We start from the raw sequence: 19,713 nt of genomic DNA, 5'->3' as shown, positions 1-19,713 counted from the left end.
CCGGTGCCTGATCAGCTAAACGTGTCTTCGCCATCTGTGAAAGAATAGAAGAATATAGGTTTAGAATTCGAAATTAACAAATCTGCACGACGAGGAATGAAGAACGGAGAGTTCTCCTAACAGCCATGTAGCCTCTCGAAGATACGTACAGACGTCTCCGTACTGATCCACAAGACTCTACTAAACTTGATCATGACCCGTGAGACCTAAGCAACCTAGTGCTCTGATACCAAGTTGTCACGACCAAACTCCCACCGGAGCCGTGACGGCCTAACACTACTTGCAAAGCAAGCCAACAATCACACCATAATAATGTATTTGAATAAACATGGTTTAATAAACTCAACACCACAAATATCATGAAATAACTTATGAAAATGACAGCATTATTGCTACAACCATCCTAATGATCTGGTGTCAACGAGTACCTGAGCACTACTGAATATCAAAATCCAAGGTGAAATCCTCAATACACTGCCTGAAAAATAGAATAGTAATAACAGAAATAAATGAAATAGAACTTCAATGTCTGCGGATAACATAGCAGCTGCCTCTTAGTGTCCCAAAAACAACGGGGACCAACACAACTCTAGCAATCACCACGTCCAAAAGTGTCGGGATCTGCACATAAGGTGCAGAGTATAATATGAGTACAACCAACCCCATCTACTCAATAAGTAAGAAACACAATCTTGGGCTGAAAGTAGTGACGAGCTCAAAAGAAACAGTTATAGACCAATATCAATAACCAATAATTGCTCAGGATATAAAGAAGACGGTATAAGTAAATAACTCAATGATATCATGTTCAGCTCGTTCACAATTCAAGAATTTAGACATGCTTTCAAAGTATAACACTTAAAGCCCAATACAAATAAGAGCATTTCATTTATCAGCTAGCATGAGGAAAATACATATCTATGCCTACATATCATGTTAATGATTTAACAATGATATCCTCAAGTACTCTCACTCTCAGCACACTCAAGGTGCCTGATCCAAATGCCCACTTCATCACACACACAATCACTCAGCACTGTATGGGTGTCTGGGATCAATGCCCCTCACCAAAGCACGTGTATATATCATTGTGCATGCGCTCATTGCTAGCATGCCAGACTCCAGAGGGGAAAATCCTGCCCAAGCGCTAATCAAAAGCCAATATGTCTTGTTGTGGCGTGGAACCCGATCCAAATAACAGTAAAGCCAATATGGCCTTTTACGGTGTGCATCCCGATCCAAATATCACTCTCAACACGCCTCTAAGGCCCACCTCAGTCATCAACCTCTCAAGTCTCAAGGGCTCACAATCTCATATCACTCGGCCCAAACAGTATCACACGTTTATGACAACAACAACATGTGATGTAACAATGAATGATGTACAGAGACTGAGATATGATATGCAATGAAAAATCATGACTTGGTGTATAACAAAAGTTAAAACAGATAGTTCAAAATAACAGAAATAGCCCCATTATATCTCTACCAATTAATCACAAAGTCTAAACGTGATTTCTAACATGAATCATAGCTCAGATAATCAAACAAGCAGGGGAATCATGGATATAACAAGGCGTGATAGCAAAACAAGTCCGATAATAGTTAAAAGTCCACTCAGATCATGCATACTCTAGTGCACACACGCACGCCCATCACCTAGCATGTGTGTCACCCTAACACATCACAAATAACATAGTTCCCAGGGATAATTACCCTCAAATCCAAGTTTAGCTATGTTACTTACCTCAAAATGCAGGACTCAATATCCAAAACGTCCTTCCTACGGAATTGACCTATGAATGACTCGAATCGAGTCACAAACAATTTAATATCATCACCTGACAAAACTCACAAATTCTGATCACACATTCAAATACGAGTCCAACCATGCTAATTTCATTCGATCGCGACATTATATCGACCTTCAAATCATCAAATTGCAGTTAGAAATTCTTTTACTAAAATCCCCAATCTCTTCACTTAATTTCACCAAGTAAATGATATGAACAAGGATGGAATCATGGAATATAAACAAATCCGAGTCAAAAATACTTACCCCAATCCAAATCGTGAAAATCCCCTCCAGAATCGCCCAAAACTGAGCTCTCCAACTCAAAATGTGATATAATAATCCAAACCCTCGAAATAGAGTATTTAAAACATTATGCCCAGGCATACCCTTCGCGATCGCGGACACATCCTTGCGATTGCGAAGAAAAAACTTCAGCTCCTCCAAAATACCCTATGCGAACGCAAGGTCAAGGTCACGAACATGAAGCATAACGCACCCTGACACTACATGAGCATGGGCATTGCTTCGCGATCGGGAAGGCTTATAGCCAGATGCCCCCGGCTGGCCTCCCTTCTACGCGAACGCGACGTCCCTCATGTGATTGCGAAGGCCACTGCATCCCAAATCATAGGGATCATGAAGAACAACCCACCTTCCTTTAAAAATACACTACGTAATCACGAATACCCTTCTGTGATCACGAAGAAGAAATCCAGACATCAAGAATCAACATTGTAAAAACATGGAGATATAGTCTCAAACCCATCTGAAACACACCTGAGGCACCCGGGACCCCGTCCGATCAAACCAGCCAGTCCCAAAACATAACACGGACATACTCAAAGACTCAAATCACACAAAACAATATCAAAACAATGAGTTGCACTCCAATTCAAGCCTAAGAAAACTAGTGAACTTTCCAACAACTCAAAACATAGGTTGTACATGCCTAAACACCTCGGAATGACCTCAAATTTTGCATGCAATGCCCAAATGTCACAACGGACCTATTCCTACTACCGGAACCAAAATCCAAACCTGATATTAACAAAGTCAACTCTCGGTCATACTTATCAACCTTCCAAACCATCAACTTTCCAACATTCGCCAAAAAGCACCAAACTAACCTAGGAACCTCCAAATCCAAATCTGGTTGTACGCATAGGTCCAAAATCACCATACGAAGCTATTGGAATTATCAAAGCACCATTCCTGAGTCGTCTACACAAAAATAAAACTCCGATCTACTCTTTTAACTTAAGCTTCTAACCTTGGGACTAAGTGTCCCAATTCATTTTGAATCTTCACCGAAACCAAACCAACCACCCCGGTAAGTCACACAATCTCAAATACAGATAAGTAAAGCATCAACTAGGGGGAATGGGGCTAAAGTACTCAAAATGACCGGCTAGGTCGCTACAACCAGGTACGTCTTAGATTTGATCTTTGACATATAAATAAATTTAAATACGAAAAGGTCTGCCTAGGATTGTTTTGCTCTTCCTCTACATGTTACGAACACCTATTTGTATTCCTATAGTGGTATCAGAGCTTTGGTTTTTCATGTCTAAAATTCATTTATGAAATATTTTAAGATTATATCTAAAGATTTCAAACCATAATACTTGTGCCTTGTGCAATAGTCAAATTGTTTGAATACATATGGATTAATATTATTTTATTGTGAATAAAATATATATTCATATAAGTTAAACTACGAAGTTAGTTTGTAACTTGAATTTGAAATTTTGTATTAGATACGACGATAATCTATAATAGGTTATTGGATTCTATTGTTACTTTAATTGTTATTAGTTCATGAGATATGAATTAATAATAATATTCCGGCATGAACCATTTTTATGTGATGTATGTGATATTTATGATAAACATGTTAGAAGAATGTTGAATTTCGGTTGTGTGTCACGTGCTTGTTCGTTACATAATTTTGAATTATTTATTACATGTGAAGTAAATTAATTTAATACTAAGCATGTAAATAACTTGAACTAAATTCACGTGCTATAAAAGATTTCATCATCGTGTTATTAAAAGTTGTTTTAGTAACAATTCCGTCTTACTAAAACATGAGTTCTTAAAACATATAATATAATATATTTTATTGTAAAGCTATCCATCAAAACAATAATTTTATTTATTTCTTATTTTTAAGGAGCGGCCTGACAACCATGAGACTTATAGTTCGAGAATATGTTAAAATTATTTATTGCATTAGATTCATGGATTAAAAGAATTATTTAATTTTACAGTAGGCGCATGGACAACCCAGGGAGTATAAGATTTAATAAGTTATTCGCTATCATAATGGTTGAGCTCAACTATGCCAATAAGATCGACCTGACTACCAGGGGACTATTTGACATAGAGCTATTTAAAAATATTATATGGGGATACAATTGCTAAGAGTACCTACATTTAAAAAATATGTGATTAACGAATTGACTTTAAAAGCGCTCATACATATTGTTGTCACGACCCCAATTCCCCTCCTTAGGATGTCATGAGGGAACCTAGTCTCTAAGACTAGGTAAGCCTAACAATGAGAGATTATGACAGAAAAAAAAGCTAAGACATGATATAAACTAACAATTCTCAAAAATATCTCGATAACTGAAACACAACAATAATGCTCCCAAAACATGGTGAGACCGAGTAATAAACTTCTACAGAATGTTCCAAAACACCTACTACAACACTGTTTAATAAAGGAAACAACAATACTATAACGATAACGGAAGGTGACCCCGAGGCCTGCGAACACCGAGGAGGTATACCTTGAAGTCCCCGGCAAACAACTATAATCAAACACTATTGTCCAGCACGAGCAGACATAACTGGATCTGCATAAAATGATGTACAAAAGTGTAGTATGAGTACACCACAACGTTACCTAGTAAGTATCAAGCCTAACTTTGGTCGAGTAGTGACGAGGCGAGGTCAAGACACCTACTAGGACATAATAAATAGAATGAAAACATAATAACGAGAAGTAATGGAAAGTAGAGAAATAACAGATACGAAACAAGTTAGTAACATAGACTAATGCCAGAATTTTAAGCATAGAGATAACATAAAGGAAGAAACTAAAGAGAACCATCATAGTCAAATACGGATCCAAACTGATAAGACAAGGAAGAATAAACGCAACAAGAAGTGTTTCACCAATAACTCTTTACAACATGAGATAAACAAGAATCAAAAATGAAGTGTTGCCTCGTATACAACAAGAATCACAACCAAGGTATCGCCTCGTATCCACATTTCGCAATTTCAATCACAATTCTTCCTTATATCGCCGTTTGAGCCTCACATTTAAATAGTTTTGAAAACATTTTTCCCGAAATAGTTATACACACTTTAGCCCAGCTTATGACGCCGCGTGGATTCAAATAATTCCCTTACAAGCAACACACACATAAGTCCCACCTTATGCCGCCGCATGCACATTAACCCCTATCCTTATATGTAACGACCCGGCCGGTCGTTTTGAGAAAGTACATCCCGTTCGGCAGCATAAGGTCTCGAGAAACTCCGTATTATGTGTTATGACCTGCGTGTGTGATCGAGTTTGGTCTTCAGATGATTCAGGGTCAATTCGGAAGAAGGATCCTAGTTTTGGAAGCTTAAGTGGTAAGAGTCGACCAAAGTGTTGACTTTGAGAAAACGACTCTAAAATAGTGTTTTGAAGATTCCAACAGCTTCGTATGGTGATTTTGGTCTTAGGAGCATGTTCGGATATTGAATTTGAGGTCCGTAGGTCATTTTAACGTCAATTGGTGAAAGTTAGAAAGTTGGATGATTTTTGGAAAGTTTGACCGGGAGTGAACTTTTTGATATCGGGGTCGGATTCCGATTTCTAGAGTTAGAGTAGGTCCGTAATGTCAATTTGAGGTCAATCGGACTTGTTTTGTTAGGTTTCGTCATCGGATGTAGAAGTTTGAAGTTTTAAAGTTCATTAGGCTTGAACTGATGTGCAATTTGTATTTTTACCATTGTTTGATGTGATTTAAAGGCTCGACTAAGTCCATATGATGTTTTAGGACTGTTTTATATTTTTGGTTGAGGTCCCGGGGGCCTCGGGTGGATTCTGGGTGGTTAACGGTCAAAAATTGGACTTGAAGCATAGCTGAGCTTTGTTGTGTCTGTTGTAATCGCACCTGCGCATTTTGGGCCGCAAGTGTGGCACCGTAGAAGCGTAATTGGGACTGCCCAGCTGAGATCGAAGATGCGGTTGTGCTTCCGCAAAAGCGAGCAAGGGCACTGCAGAAGCGAAATTTGGCAAAGGAACTGGGACCGCAGAAGCGGCTTGGAGGCTCGTAGAAGCGAGTCCGCATATGCGGAGTAAGGTGACGCATGAGTGGAAGAAGCTGCAGATGCGGGTAAGTGGTCGCTTTTGCGATGCCGCAGAAGCGGTTAAGTTTTCACAGAAGCGAAAAACCTGGGCAAACTATATTATACCAAGGGTTCGTGATTTTATCATTTTGAGCACGGGTCTTGGCAAATTTTGAGAGAATTTTCCTGTGATTTCTTGAGATAAGTCCCTTGTGTTTATTTTGGGTCAATAATCTTGGTTCCCCATTGATTTTCCCACTTAGATTGTGTGTGTTTAAGGTGGAAATTGGGAGTTTGAGGCTAGGTATTTGGAGAGTTTAATTTGGGGATTTGAGTGGCGACTTGGTGTCGGATTTTGGTAACTTTGGTATGGGTGAACTCGATGTCAAATGGGTGTTCTTATTTTGTGACATTTACCTGATTCCGAGACGTGGGCCCAGTTCGACTCTTTGGGGCAATTTTTCGATTCTTTGCTAAATTCGTAGATTTATAATTTAAATTAGTTTCCTGTAGTTGTATTCATGATATGTAAATTCTTTTGGCTAGATTTGGGCCATTCGAAGTTGGAAAATTGAGGAAAAGGCATCCTTATCGATTGTTTGAGCGAGATTTGAGGTAAGTATCTTGCCTAACTTTGTGGGGGGGGGGGAATACTCCTTAGGATTCGTGTCTTTTATGCTAATTGTGTCATGTGAAACTCGTGTACGCGAGGTGACGAGTACGTGCCCGGGCTTATTTGTGGAAAGTTGACCATTTAGGATTCTTAGGTTTTTATGTTCATTAGATATGAAGTTGTTTTTGATATGTTAAATTTCCCATCTACTAGTTTCACCCCTACATGTCTTAATTGGAATTAATTGCTTCATGCTCCACTTTTATTGCCTATTTGACTCTTGTGTGCCTTAACTGAAGTTGTAACCTCTTCGACTGACATGCTATCTTTTTCCTAATTGCTTATCCTTAATTGAAATTTGTGTATCTCTTTCGTGATTGCTCCACCCTAAATGTAGTTAGTTATCCTTTATCATAGCTGCCTCATCCATATTTGGAATTCTTGACTTGCTTTATCCTCCTTGTTGTCGAATTGTACATTATGGAATCGTGGTTACATATTATTTCTCCCTTGTTGAGCTATTCTTATTGTGGCTAGTATTCTTTATTGTGTTTATCCCTTGTGAGCTCGTTCTACCGTTTCCTAGTGTTCGAAAGCTCTTGAGTTGATTTACTTGTCGTTTCCCGTGTATTATTGTTGTTGTTGATGGTGTACTCAGTTTGTTGAGCTGAGGGCTATTATGATGTTGTGATCTTAGCACGTGTTATTGTTGGGAGGTTTTGTCACGTGTTGTACGAGGTTTCTATCATGCTATTATTACTATTGATATTTGCACATGCGGCGTGACAAGGCAGGTTATATATGTGGGTTTTCGCATGTGGCGAGACAAAGTGGGAATACTATTATGCACGTGCGGTGAGACAAGGCGGGCATTTACTTTATTATTGCGCACGTGGCGAGACAAGGTGGGCTATGTCGGGGATTGATTGGTGATGACTTGAGATGGCGTGGGGGCATTAGTGTTGTTGATATTTGCGTAGTGGCATGCCTAACTTGTGTGAGCTTTCCCTTGTGAAAATTGTGGGGATTGTTTCTTATGTGTCGTACATTTCCTCTACTCTTACTCTTTGGCCTAAATTGTGATAGAATACTTGCACAAGCATACACGTAATTAATCACCCTTATCTATTTAAGAAGATGGATCATGATGTTATTGATCATTCATATGTTCCCTCGTCCACTTGCCTTCTATATGAGAATTGTTCTATTGGCACATGAGTCGTGCGTGCAGTTACCAGTTGAAATGAGGGCACAGGGTGCCAAGTGATTAGGGTTTCAGAATTGGGACCCGTGAATTGTGATTATTTTGAGGTTTGGTACCTCATGGAGATTATTAGATGAAGCTGGTGTAAAAGAGGTTATTCTTATCGAGTTGCTACTTGTCTTTCCCTTAATTGTTTTCACCGAATTTAAATTGTGTTCAGGTTACTCTACCGTGTTATTACTTGTTGTGCCTCGCTGTTAATTGTTGCCTCTATTTCCGATTGCAAGCACCGTGTTATTGTTGTCATCGTGTGTAGTTTGTAGAGATATCATACTTTGTTAGTTTTACACCTATACTTGTCCACGTTATTTAGTCCAGTAGGTGTCTTGACTATCCCTCTTCACTACTCCACTTAGATTAGTCTTGATACTTACTAGGTACTGATGTAGTGTACTCATACTACACTTCTGTATATTTTTGTGCAGATACAGATATTTTGGAGTCAGTCGATCGCTAGCTAGTTGTACGGATCCTGCTGTGGAGACTCAAGGCAAACATGTTGCTGCATTCGCAGGCATCGGAGTCACCTTCTGATATTGTACTTGAACTGTTTTATCTCTATTCTGAAACAGTTGTATTTAGAGGTTTATTTTCTTGCAAACTCAGTAGAGCTTATGACTTGTACTACTGGGTTTTGGGATTGTAAATTCGTATTGGGATTTCTATTTCGTATTTGTCAGATGTTAGTTAAATATTGTTATTATTTTAGTAAATGTTAGGATTTACCTAGTCCCTAAGACTAGGTGCGATCACGACATCATACGGAGGGATCTTTGGGTCGTGATAAGTTGGTATCAGAGCTCTAGGTTCATAGGTGCTACGAGTCATAAGCTAGTTTAGTAGAGTCTTGCAGATCGATACGGAAACATCTGTACTTATCTTCAAGAAGCTACGGAACTATTACGACAGTTCCACTTCCTTAACTCCTATCGTGCCAGTTTATTGATCCCGGAGTTTGAGTTTTTTTATCATTCTATTCTCTCACAGATGGTGAGGACACGAGCTGCAGTTACTGATGACGCCGCCCTCAGAGCAGGTGTCGCTAGGGACAGAGGTAGAGGCAGAGGCCGAAGAGGAGCACGTACCGCAGCTAGGTCACCTACTAGAGCAGCAGTTGTGGAGCCGCTAGTAGCTCTGGTTGGGGGACAGGTACCAGAGGCGCCTGCTATTACCCCTGGACTCCAAGAGACTTTAGCATAGTTCCTGAGCATGTTTGGTACATTGGCTCAGGCGGGGTTGATTCTGGTTGCACCAGCTTCTTCACCGACCGGGGGAGGAACTCAGACTCCCGCCACCCGTACTCCAGAGCAGCGATTCCACATTGGTCAGGTTCCAGGTGTTATGGCAACTCAGCTTGTAGTCCCAGTTCAATCCATGGTTGGGGTCGCAGCATCTGAGGAAGAACAGCTTAGACTTGCAAGGTTCAAGAAGTATAATCCTCCTACTTTCAGTGGCTTGGCTTCATATGGTGCACAAGGTTTTCTAGAAGAGTGTCACCGCATCCTCTACACTATGGGTATTGTGGAGATGAGTGGGGTTTCTTTTACTACGTTCCAGCTTAGAGGAGCGGCCTATCAGTGGTGGCGAGCATACGAGTTGAGTAGTCCGGTCGAGGCAGCTTTACTCACTTGGACTCGGTTCTAATATATGTTCTTGAGGAAGTATGTCCCCAGAGTCTCAGAGATGCATGACGCGTGGAGTTTGAGCAGCTATGCCAGGGCACTATGTCCGTGTCAGAGTATGCCGTCAGATTAAGTGATTTGTCCAGGCATGCACCTGCTTTGGTCTCTACAGTTAGAGAGCAAGTCTGTCGATTCATTGAGGGGCTAAGATATGATATCCGGTTCAGCATGGCTCGGGAGTTGGAGTCAGATGTTCCATTTCAGCTGGTGGTGGGGATCGCCCACCGATTCGAAGGCATGTGGGATCAGGAGAGAGAGGACCGACGGGGCCGGGAGAGAGAGGACAGGCGGGGTCAGGAAAGAGAGGACAAGGAGGCTAGGAGGTCTCGCAGACCGGAGAGATATACTAGTCCTTATTTTGGAGGCAGGGTGAAGCATGGTAGAGGTTTTGAGGGCAAGCCAGTTCAGTTTGCACTTCAGGCTTTGCATGGTGTTTCAGGTACCCATGGGTCTCAGAGTACCCATACCGCACAGTTTCCACAGCCATGCCAGCAGAGAGGTTGCTTTGAGTGTGGAGATACCCACCACATGGTGAGAGAGTGTCCCAGACTCCAGACATGTGTGTCACAACGGGGTATTCAGGCTATTAGTTTGGTTTCGGCTACTGATATCCTTGCGCTGCCAGCTTGGGGTACATGTCAGACGAGTAGAGGGTGCCCAAGAGGGGGAGGCCCGACCCGTTGATGTGATTCCTATAGTAGGTCTGAGGCAGCTGCACCAAATCATGTAGTACAAGTATGGTTTCGATTTGTTATAGAGGAGCATTATTCGTATTGTGTTTCGGTTCTGCTTATCGGGGTGAGTCCTCCTATTTTTACTTCACCTATAAGTGAGTCTTATGATTTAGTGCTTTGCTTATATGTTTACCCATGTTGGAATATTCTATAGTGGTAGCCCGTGTCTACCATTTGCTTTTATTCATTTTGGAGAATTATGAGACTAGGGGTGACTTTGTGTTCCTCATTTTGGTAGTTTTTATGTAAATTCGGGATGATGGGTTACGACTTGTGATTTCGATGCTCTATCGGTGTGAGAGTTTAGTATGTGTTGTGATTTTGTTGGCGGAATCGAATTAGTGGAAGGTTTCGGTTAGTATGATGTGTATCCTACTTGTGATTTAGTGTTAAGGATGAGATCCTTGTCATTTGTTCACATGTTTTGATTCTTCATTGTGGGGTTGATTCATAGGATGGCACTGATAGGGATTTGTTCCTGTCGGGCTTGTTTGATATTTCTCTTATGTGTCCTTCCTTGCAAATTTAGTTGTATTCATGCCGAACTTACAGGGTTTTAGCTTGCGAGGTGTGTGCCAGGTGGCGTTAGATGTAATTTGTTAATTCATGAAAATAATTGTGAGGTCTTCATGTTTATTGCATCGTTGACAGTGTTGTGAAGATTTGAAACAGGGTTCTAACGAAAGTGAGGCTAATTGCTGGTGTTGGACTTGGTTATGGGCAGCTGCTGTGACTAGGGTTGTTGTTAAGGGCATATGTGTGATGTGTTACGTCGTTTGGTTGTGCCCTGTGGGCATAGGCATAAGTTGTCACAACTGGTTGAGGTGGGTAGCGTGTGTTGATGCGGGAATCGGGTCTTTTGGGAATGATAGGCTGATGAGAAATTTGGTTCTAAGGCTTATTGGTATTGGCGGAAGGGACAAATGTCCGTTGAAATGGTGTTGTCGGGCCTATATGGATTGGGGTGACGTGGGATCACTCGCGGGTGTATGTAGGACGAATACATTCAGTGATTGAGGACTTCTAAACAATTCTTCACACATTCGAGGACGAATGTTTGTTTAAGAGGGGGAGGATGTAACGACCCGGCCGTTCGTTTTGAGAAACTACATCCCGTTTGGCGGCATAAGGTCCCGAGCAGCTCTATATTATGTGTTATGACTGCGTGTGTGATTGAGTTCGGTCTTCAGATGATTCGGGGTCAATTCGAAAGAAGGATCCTAGTTTTGGAAGCTTAAGTGGTAAGAGTCTACCGGAGTTTTGACTTTGAGAAAATGACTTTGAAATAGTGTTTTGAAGATTTCAACATCTTCGTATGGTGACTTTGGTCTTAGGAGCATGTTCGAATGTTGAATTGGAGGTCTATAGGTCATTTTAGCGTCAATTGGCGAAAGTTGAAAAGTTGGATGATTTTTGGAAAGTTTGATCGGGAGTGGACTTTTTGATATCGGGGTCGGATTCCGATTCTGGGAGTTGGAGTAGGTCTGTAATGTAAATTAAGACTTATGTGCAAAATTTAAGGTCAATCGGACTTGTTTTGATAGGTTTCGGTGTTGGATGCAGAACTTTGAAGTTTTAAAGTTCATTAGGCTTCAATCGATGTGCAATTCGTATTTTTAGCCTTGTTTGATGTAATTTAAAGCCTCGACTAAGTCCGTATGATGTTTTAGGACTAGTTGGTATTTTTGGTTGAGGTCCCGGGGGCCTCAGGTGGATTCCGGGTGGTTAACGGACAAAAATTGGACTTGGAGCATAGCTTAGCTTTGCTGTGTCTGGTGTAATCGCACCTGTGCATTTTGGGCCACAGGTGCAGCACCGCAAAAGCTGCCATAGAGCCGCAGAAGCGTAATTGGGATTGCCCATCTAAGACCGCAGATACGGTCATGCCCCCGCAGAAGAGAGCTCGCAGAAGCGAGCAAGGGCACCACAGAAGCGGAATTTGGCAAGGGAGCTGGGACCGCAGAAGTGGCTTGGAGGCTCGCAGAAGCGAGTCCACATATGCGGAGTGAGGTGATGCAGGAGCGGAAGAAGCCGCAGATGCGGGTAAGTGGTCGCTTCTGTGACGCCGTAGAAGCGGTTACCTTTTCGCATAAGCAAAAAGCCTGGGCAGACTATATTAAACCAAGGGTTCGTGATTTTATCATTTTTGGACATTTTGAGCACGGGCCTTGGCGATTTTTGAGAGAATTTTCGCGTGAAATCTTGATGTAAGTCCCTTGTGTTTATTTTTGATCAATAATCTTGGTTCCCCATTGATTTTTTCACCTAGATTGTGTGTTTAAGGTGGAAATTGGGAGTTTGAGGCTAGAGATTTGGAGAGTTTAATTTGAGGATTTGAGTGGCGACTTGGTGTTGGATTTTGGTAATTTTGGTATGGGTGAACTCGATATCGAATAGGTTCTCGTATTTTGCAACTTTTACCCTATTCCAAGACGTGGGCCCGAGTTGACCTTTTGGGGCGATTTTTTGATTCTTTGCTAATGTCATAGATTTATGATTTAAATTAGTTTCTTGCAGTTGTATTCATGATATGTAAATTTTTTTGGCTAGATTTGGGCCATTTGGAGTTAAAAAATCGAGGAAAAGGCATCCTTATCGATTGTTTGATTGAGATTTGAGGTAAGTATCTTGCCTAACTTTGTGTGGGGGAATTACCCCTTAGGATTTGAGTCTTTTATGCTAATTGTGTCATACGAAGCCCGTGTACACGAGGTGACGAGTACGTGCCCGGGCTTATTTGTGGAAAGTTGACCGTTTAGGATTCTTAGGTTCTTATGTTCATTAGATATGAAGTTGTTTTTGATATGTTAAATTTCCCATCTAATAGTTTCACCCCTACGTGTCTTAATTGGAATTAATTGCTTCATGTTCCACTTTTATTGCCTATTTGACTCTTGTGTGCCTTAACTGAAGTTGTAACCTCTTCGACTCTTGTGTATCTCTTTGGTGATTGCTCCACCCTAAATGAAGTTAGTTATCCTTTATCATAGCTGCCTCATCCTTATTTGGAATTATTTACTCGCGTTATCATCCTTGCTGTCGAATTGTACTTTGTGGAATCGTAGTTACATATTATTTCTCCCTCGTTGAGCTATTCTTATATTGGCTAGTATTCTCTATTGTGTTTATCCCTTGTGAGCTCGTTCTACCGTTTCCTTGTGTTCGAAAGCTCTTGAGTTGATTTACTTGCCGTTTCCCGTGTATTGTTGTTGTTGTTGATGGTGTACTCAGTTTGTTGAGCCGAGGGCTATTATGATGTTGTCATCTTAGCACGTGTTATTGTTGGGAGGTTTTGTCGGGTGTTGCATGAGGTTTCTGCCGTGCTATTGTTACTATTGATATTTGCACATGCAGCGTGACAAGGCAGGCTATATATGTGGGTTTGCACATATGGCGAGGCAAGGTGGGAATAGTATTATGCACGTGCGGCGAGACAAGGCGGGTATTTACTTTATTATTACGTACGTGGCGAGACAAAGTGGGCTATTTTGGGGATCGATTGGTGATGATTTGAGATGGCCTGGGGGCATTGTTGTTGTTGATATTTGTGTAGTGGCATGCCTAACTTGTGTGAACTTTACCTTGTGCAAATTGTGGGGATTATTTCTTATGTGCCGTACATTTTCTCTAGTCTTACTCTTTGGCCTAAATTGTGATAGAACACTTGCACAAGCATACACGTTATTAATCACCCCTATCTGTTTAAGAAGATGGATCATGATGTTATTGATCATTCATACGTACCCTCGTCCACTTGCCTTTTATGTGAGAATTGTTCTTTTGGCACGTGAGTCGTCCGTGCAGTTACCAGTTGACATGTGGGCACACGGTGCCAAGTGATTAGGGTTTCCGAATTAGGACCCGTGCATTGTGATTATTTTGAGGTTTGGTACCTCATGGAGATTATTGGATAAACCTGATGTGATAGCAGTTATTCTTATCGAGTTGCTACTTGCCTTTCCCTTAATTGTTTTCACCGGATTTAAACTATGTTCACCTTACTCTACCGTGTTATTACTTATTGTGCCTTGCTATTAATTGTTGCCTCTATTTCCTATTTCAAGTACCGTGTTATTGTTGTCATCATGCGTAGTTTGTAGAGATATCGTACTCTGTTAGTTTTACACCTATACTTGTCCGGATTATTTAGTCCAGTAGGTGTCTTGACTGTCCCTTGTCACTACTCTGCTGAGGTTAGTATTGATACTTACTGAGTACCGCTGTGGTGTACTTATACTACACTTCTGCACATTTTTGTGTAGATATAGATATTTCAGAGTTAGTCGATCGCTAGCTAGCTGTACGGATCCTACTGTGGAGACTCAAGGTAAACCTGCTGCTGCATTCGAAGGCTTCGGAGTCACCTTCTGATATTGTACTTGCATTATTTTATCTCTATTTCGAAACAGTTGTATTTAGAGATTTATTTTCTAGCAAACTTAGTAGGGCTTATGACTTGTACTATCGGGTTTTGGGATTGTAAATTCGTATTGGGATTTCTATTTCATATTTGTCAGATGTTAGTTAAATATTATTATTATTTCAGTAAATGTTAGGCTTACCTAGTCCCTAAGACTTGGTTCCATCACGACATCATACAGAGGAAACGTTGGGTCGTGACATTATACCGCCACATGCGCATCGATATCACATCACAATAACAACTCGTACCATAAGTGCCCATATGGCACAACTTGCCAATAATCAACAATATCAATATTTCTACAACAATAGCCCATGGATCAACCACAAGGTGTACAAGAATATCAACAATAACAACAACAACAACAATATACCTAGTATTATCCCACATCGTGGGGTCTGGTAAGGGTATTGTGGATGCAGACCTTACCCCTACCTTGTGATGGTAGAGAGGTTGTTTCCAATAGACCCTCGGCTCAGAAAAACATGAGCACCACATTAATTAAAAAGATAGACAATGAGGGGCAACACCAAAAAGCCATGTTACAGTAGCATAGAAACAACACGATAATAAGATGATCAAAATGAAAGAAAATGACGGGTATTCATAGAAACCTACTACCAATAGAATGAGAGAGTGTTTACTAATCCTATTGGTATGAACAATCTACCACCTACCCTACTACCTTAATCCTCGACCTCCACTCCTTCCTATCATGAGTCATGTCCTCGGTCAGTTGAAGCTGCGTCATGTCTTGCCTAATCACCTCTCCCCACTTCTTCTTCGGCCTACCTCAACCTCTCTGTAGGCCCTCCATTTTCAACCTCTCACACCTCCCCACCGGGATATCCGTGCTCCTCCTCCTCACATGTCCAAACCACATAAGCCTCGCTTCCCGCATCTTGTCCTCAATGGGGCCCACACCTGATGAGTGGTGATTTTACCATTTATTTTAGTCTCTTTTCCTTAGTTTTTGTGTCCTTTAATTATAAAATGAATTGATTTATGGTGTGCATTGCAAGATTTTTAGGTGCAATAAGTCTTGAAGATAATTGAAACCAATTGAGTGTAATTGAGCAAAAAAAAAAGAAAGAAGTGCGAAATTGCTTCAGTGAAACATATATGCGGAAGGGTGCCTGCTTCTGCGGGCCCGCACCTGCGAGAAAATGCCGCGTCTGCAGAATAGGAGAAATTGCACTGGAAGCGCACATGTGACCAAGAATCCACTTCTGCGGTTGATGTCTGCATTTGCGAAGCCGCTTCTGCGGCGACATGTTCGCTTCTGCGGAGTAGCACCTGCGATGATTGTTTCTGCAAGTGCGGTCAACGGGCTTTAGCTCTGGACAGACTTGGCATTTCACGCTTTCTCCATTCCAAACCCACAAATACATGACCTAGCATATGGGAAACAGATCGTTTGGTCGATCCCTGGACATCTTTGACATCTCTTGACTAGAGAAGACAAGTTTTGGAGCTAGGGTTCTTGCACACACACTTGGGTCATGAAGATTTGAAGCCTTTGGTTGAGAATTTCTTACCCACTTATGTTCATTCATTCATTTCCTTGCTTCGTATTGTATATCTAAGTGTGTAGTATTTTTTCCAACACTTGAATCTTGTTTATGGGAATATTCATATTTAAAGTGTGGATTAAATATCTTGTTGTGCTTATGTATTGAACGATTTTTAATTATTATGAAGTGAGTTATTGTTTCTTTAATTATTCTTGTTCTTTAATTTTTCAAAGGGATTAGCTAACCCTAGGACTCGACCATTAACTTCGAATTAATTTTGGAAAAGATAATTTGGGGTTGGGAAAGATTAATTAACAAGAACTTGAGGCGTTAACCCTTATTTTATATATTCTACCTAGGGATAGGATTGAACTACTTGTAGTCATATTCGGGTGTGCTTAATCTCGTAATTGTTTTAGGGATAATTCAAATAGGAAGTCGTGTTAGTCTTTGTAAGAAGCTAATATAGAATTATTAGCCGAGGTTAATTAACATAAACTCGCTCATATTTATAAAATCATGAAATATATTGGATCGTTAATTGGGTGCAATTCCCATTGCATCCATGCTTGTAGCCATTGATCATTTTACTTGCTTTCTAGGTTAGATTATATTTTCGTAATTAGTTATAAATATTTTCTCATAACCTTTCTAAGTGTTTAGCTTAGCATAATATGTGATAATTCTCTTACACGCCTAATCGCCTACATACTGTTCTTTGTGGGATTCGACCCCGACTCATAGTTGGGTAAATTATATTGCATGCGACCGTGTCCATTTACTTTTTAGTAGTGGATTTTGACTTCATCAAAATTAGCGTCGTTGCCAGGGAACAATTTGGCATATTTACGTTATTTTGAAAAATGGCATCGCATAATGAATACTGGCCGGATGGTAGTTGTTTATACTTTGATGACCCTTGTCCTTATTTTGGAGGACCACACTCGTGGCAAAATTATTTAAATTCTCTCGGGGGCGGATTGTGTGCATAATCTCAAACCCATGAGTAGAGTATTTGTGATAAGTGTGGTGGTCAGAATAGCCATTGGGATAATTGTTCTTATTTGTCCTTCCCTTCCACGATCCCCCGCTATGATGATTCTACATTTTGTGATGACAAGTACAGGGATATGGAAGTGGAAGAGATTGTGCATGGTCAAAATGGAGAGTTCAAATTCATGATGAAATGTCTACTTGAAGGAGGAAATAAAGAGCAAAATGCCTTGGAGAAGCTTTTGAAAAATAGTCTCCAAAATAATTTGGCGCTTAAAAGGTTGAACTCACAAATGGGAGAAATGCTTGAAGCTTTAGAGGTCCAAAAAGCCTCGGATGTGAATTATAGTCAAGAACCTTCCTTAGAGTTTGAAGCCGAAAATCCTTCTTTGGCACTTGATCAAAACCAAGAAGAACTCTCAAATGCTCAAAATGAGAGGATGATGCTCATGTTGGATGTCATTCTTGAAAATGAGGAGAAGCACGACTTGGCACTCGAGGACCTGAAACACGTTTTGACTCAAAATGATGAGAATATCCGCACTTTGGAAGATTAAATGAAAATATTGTTTGAGGCTCACTATGGCCACCAACTTTGTCACGCCCCGAAATTGTGGAGCGCGATCGGCGCTCAACCGAGTAAACCCAGTCGAGCAAGCCTAATTTACATTAACCTCTCATCATTACTCATGCATGATTTACCATAACATAATAAAATCTTGACTTTCATATTAAATACACTTTGGCTCAATGGCCCATATTTTCTTTCTAGTGGTGGTTACACATCTCTATAAATAGCTGTAAATACTGTGAACATAAATACATGACAAAACTCAAATCTTTAATTACATGACCCACAGTGTACATGTAGCTTCTATGACAATGGATAACTATATACATAAAACGAACTAGACCCAAACACCCACTAGAATTGTAGCGGGCTCACCATAAGTTTAGTAGTGAAGAAGATCCCAATCAAAGGTCCATATCATCCTGTAGAAGCATACCTGCATCCATTAAAAGATGTAGTGCCCCCGGCAAAAGGGACGTTAGCACTGTCGAATAGTACTAGTATGTATACCTAAAAATTCTCTTTCAAAATAAATGCCCATATAAAAAAAAGTAACTCATAGAAACAAATAGTCACAATCCACAATATCCAAATGTCTAGTTAAAACATGATAATTTTCCAAAATACGAACTTCATATACGATTTTGTTTGGGAGATAATTAACACTGATATACCACTATTCAAAATATCACTATTCGCAATACCTATGTTCACAATACCAGTGTTCAAAATACCGATGTTCACAATACTAGTGTTCACATATCATATTGTACACATATGCATCCCATAGACCGTTCACAGTGTTCTCTTACACAATACAAGTACACAAATTCAAAGGCTTAGAAATTCGACATGAATACGATGAATCATAGCAACAATAACTGGGCTTAGATAGCCATAGACGACAAGAAAATTTATTTAGATCTTCCATTAACATTTATAGATACTCAGTCGGGGATCCTCTATAACCACCTTCACAAAAATCGGCAATGTCGCCTCACCCCAACATAAACGGGTGGAGGTGTATCACGATACCACAATCTTTACACAAAGCGGTCATACCGCCTCACCCCAATAAATGAAGGTGGATGTGTATCACGATACCACAATCTTTACACAAAGCGGTCATACCGCCTCACCCCAATAAATGCAGGTGGAAGTGTATCACGATACAACAATCCCAACACAAAGCGGCTATACCGCCTCACCCCAATATAAGCGGGTGGAAGTATATCATAATTCCAGAATCCAAACACAAAGCGGCCCTACCGCCTCACCCCAATATATGCAGGTGGAAGTATATCACAATACCATAATCCCAACACAAAGTGGCCCTATCGCCTCACCCCAATATATGCAAGTGGAGGTGTATCACAATACCAGAATCGCAACAAATAGCGGCCCTACCGCCTCACCCTAATTCATGTAGGTGGAAGTATATCACAATACCAGAATCCCTACACAAAGCGGCCCTACTGCCTCACCCCAATATATACGGGTGGAGGTGTATCACAATACCAGAATCCAAACACATAGTGGCCCTACCGCCTCACCCTAATATATACAGGTGGAAGTATATCACAATACCAGAATCCCAACACAAAGCGGCCCTACCGCCTTACTCCAATATATGCGGGTGGAGGTGTATTCCGCAATACCACAATCCCTACACAAAGCGATCCTACCGCCTCACCCAAATATATGCGGGTGGAGGTGTATTCCGCAATACCACAATCCCTACACAAAGCGATCCTACCGTCTCACCCAATAT

The sequence above is a fragment of the Nicotiana tabacum genome, chromosome 12 (assembly GCF_000715075.1).
Source record: "Nicotiana tabacum cultivar K326 chromosome 12, ASM71507v2, whole genome shotgun sequence".
In the NCBI taxonomy this organism is placed as follows: domain Eukaryota; kingdom Viridiplantae; phylum Streptophyta; class Magnoliopsida; order Solanales; family Solanaceae; genus Nicotiana; species Nicotiana tabacum.
This window is presented reverse-complemented; position numbering follows the sequence as displayed.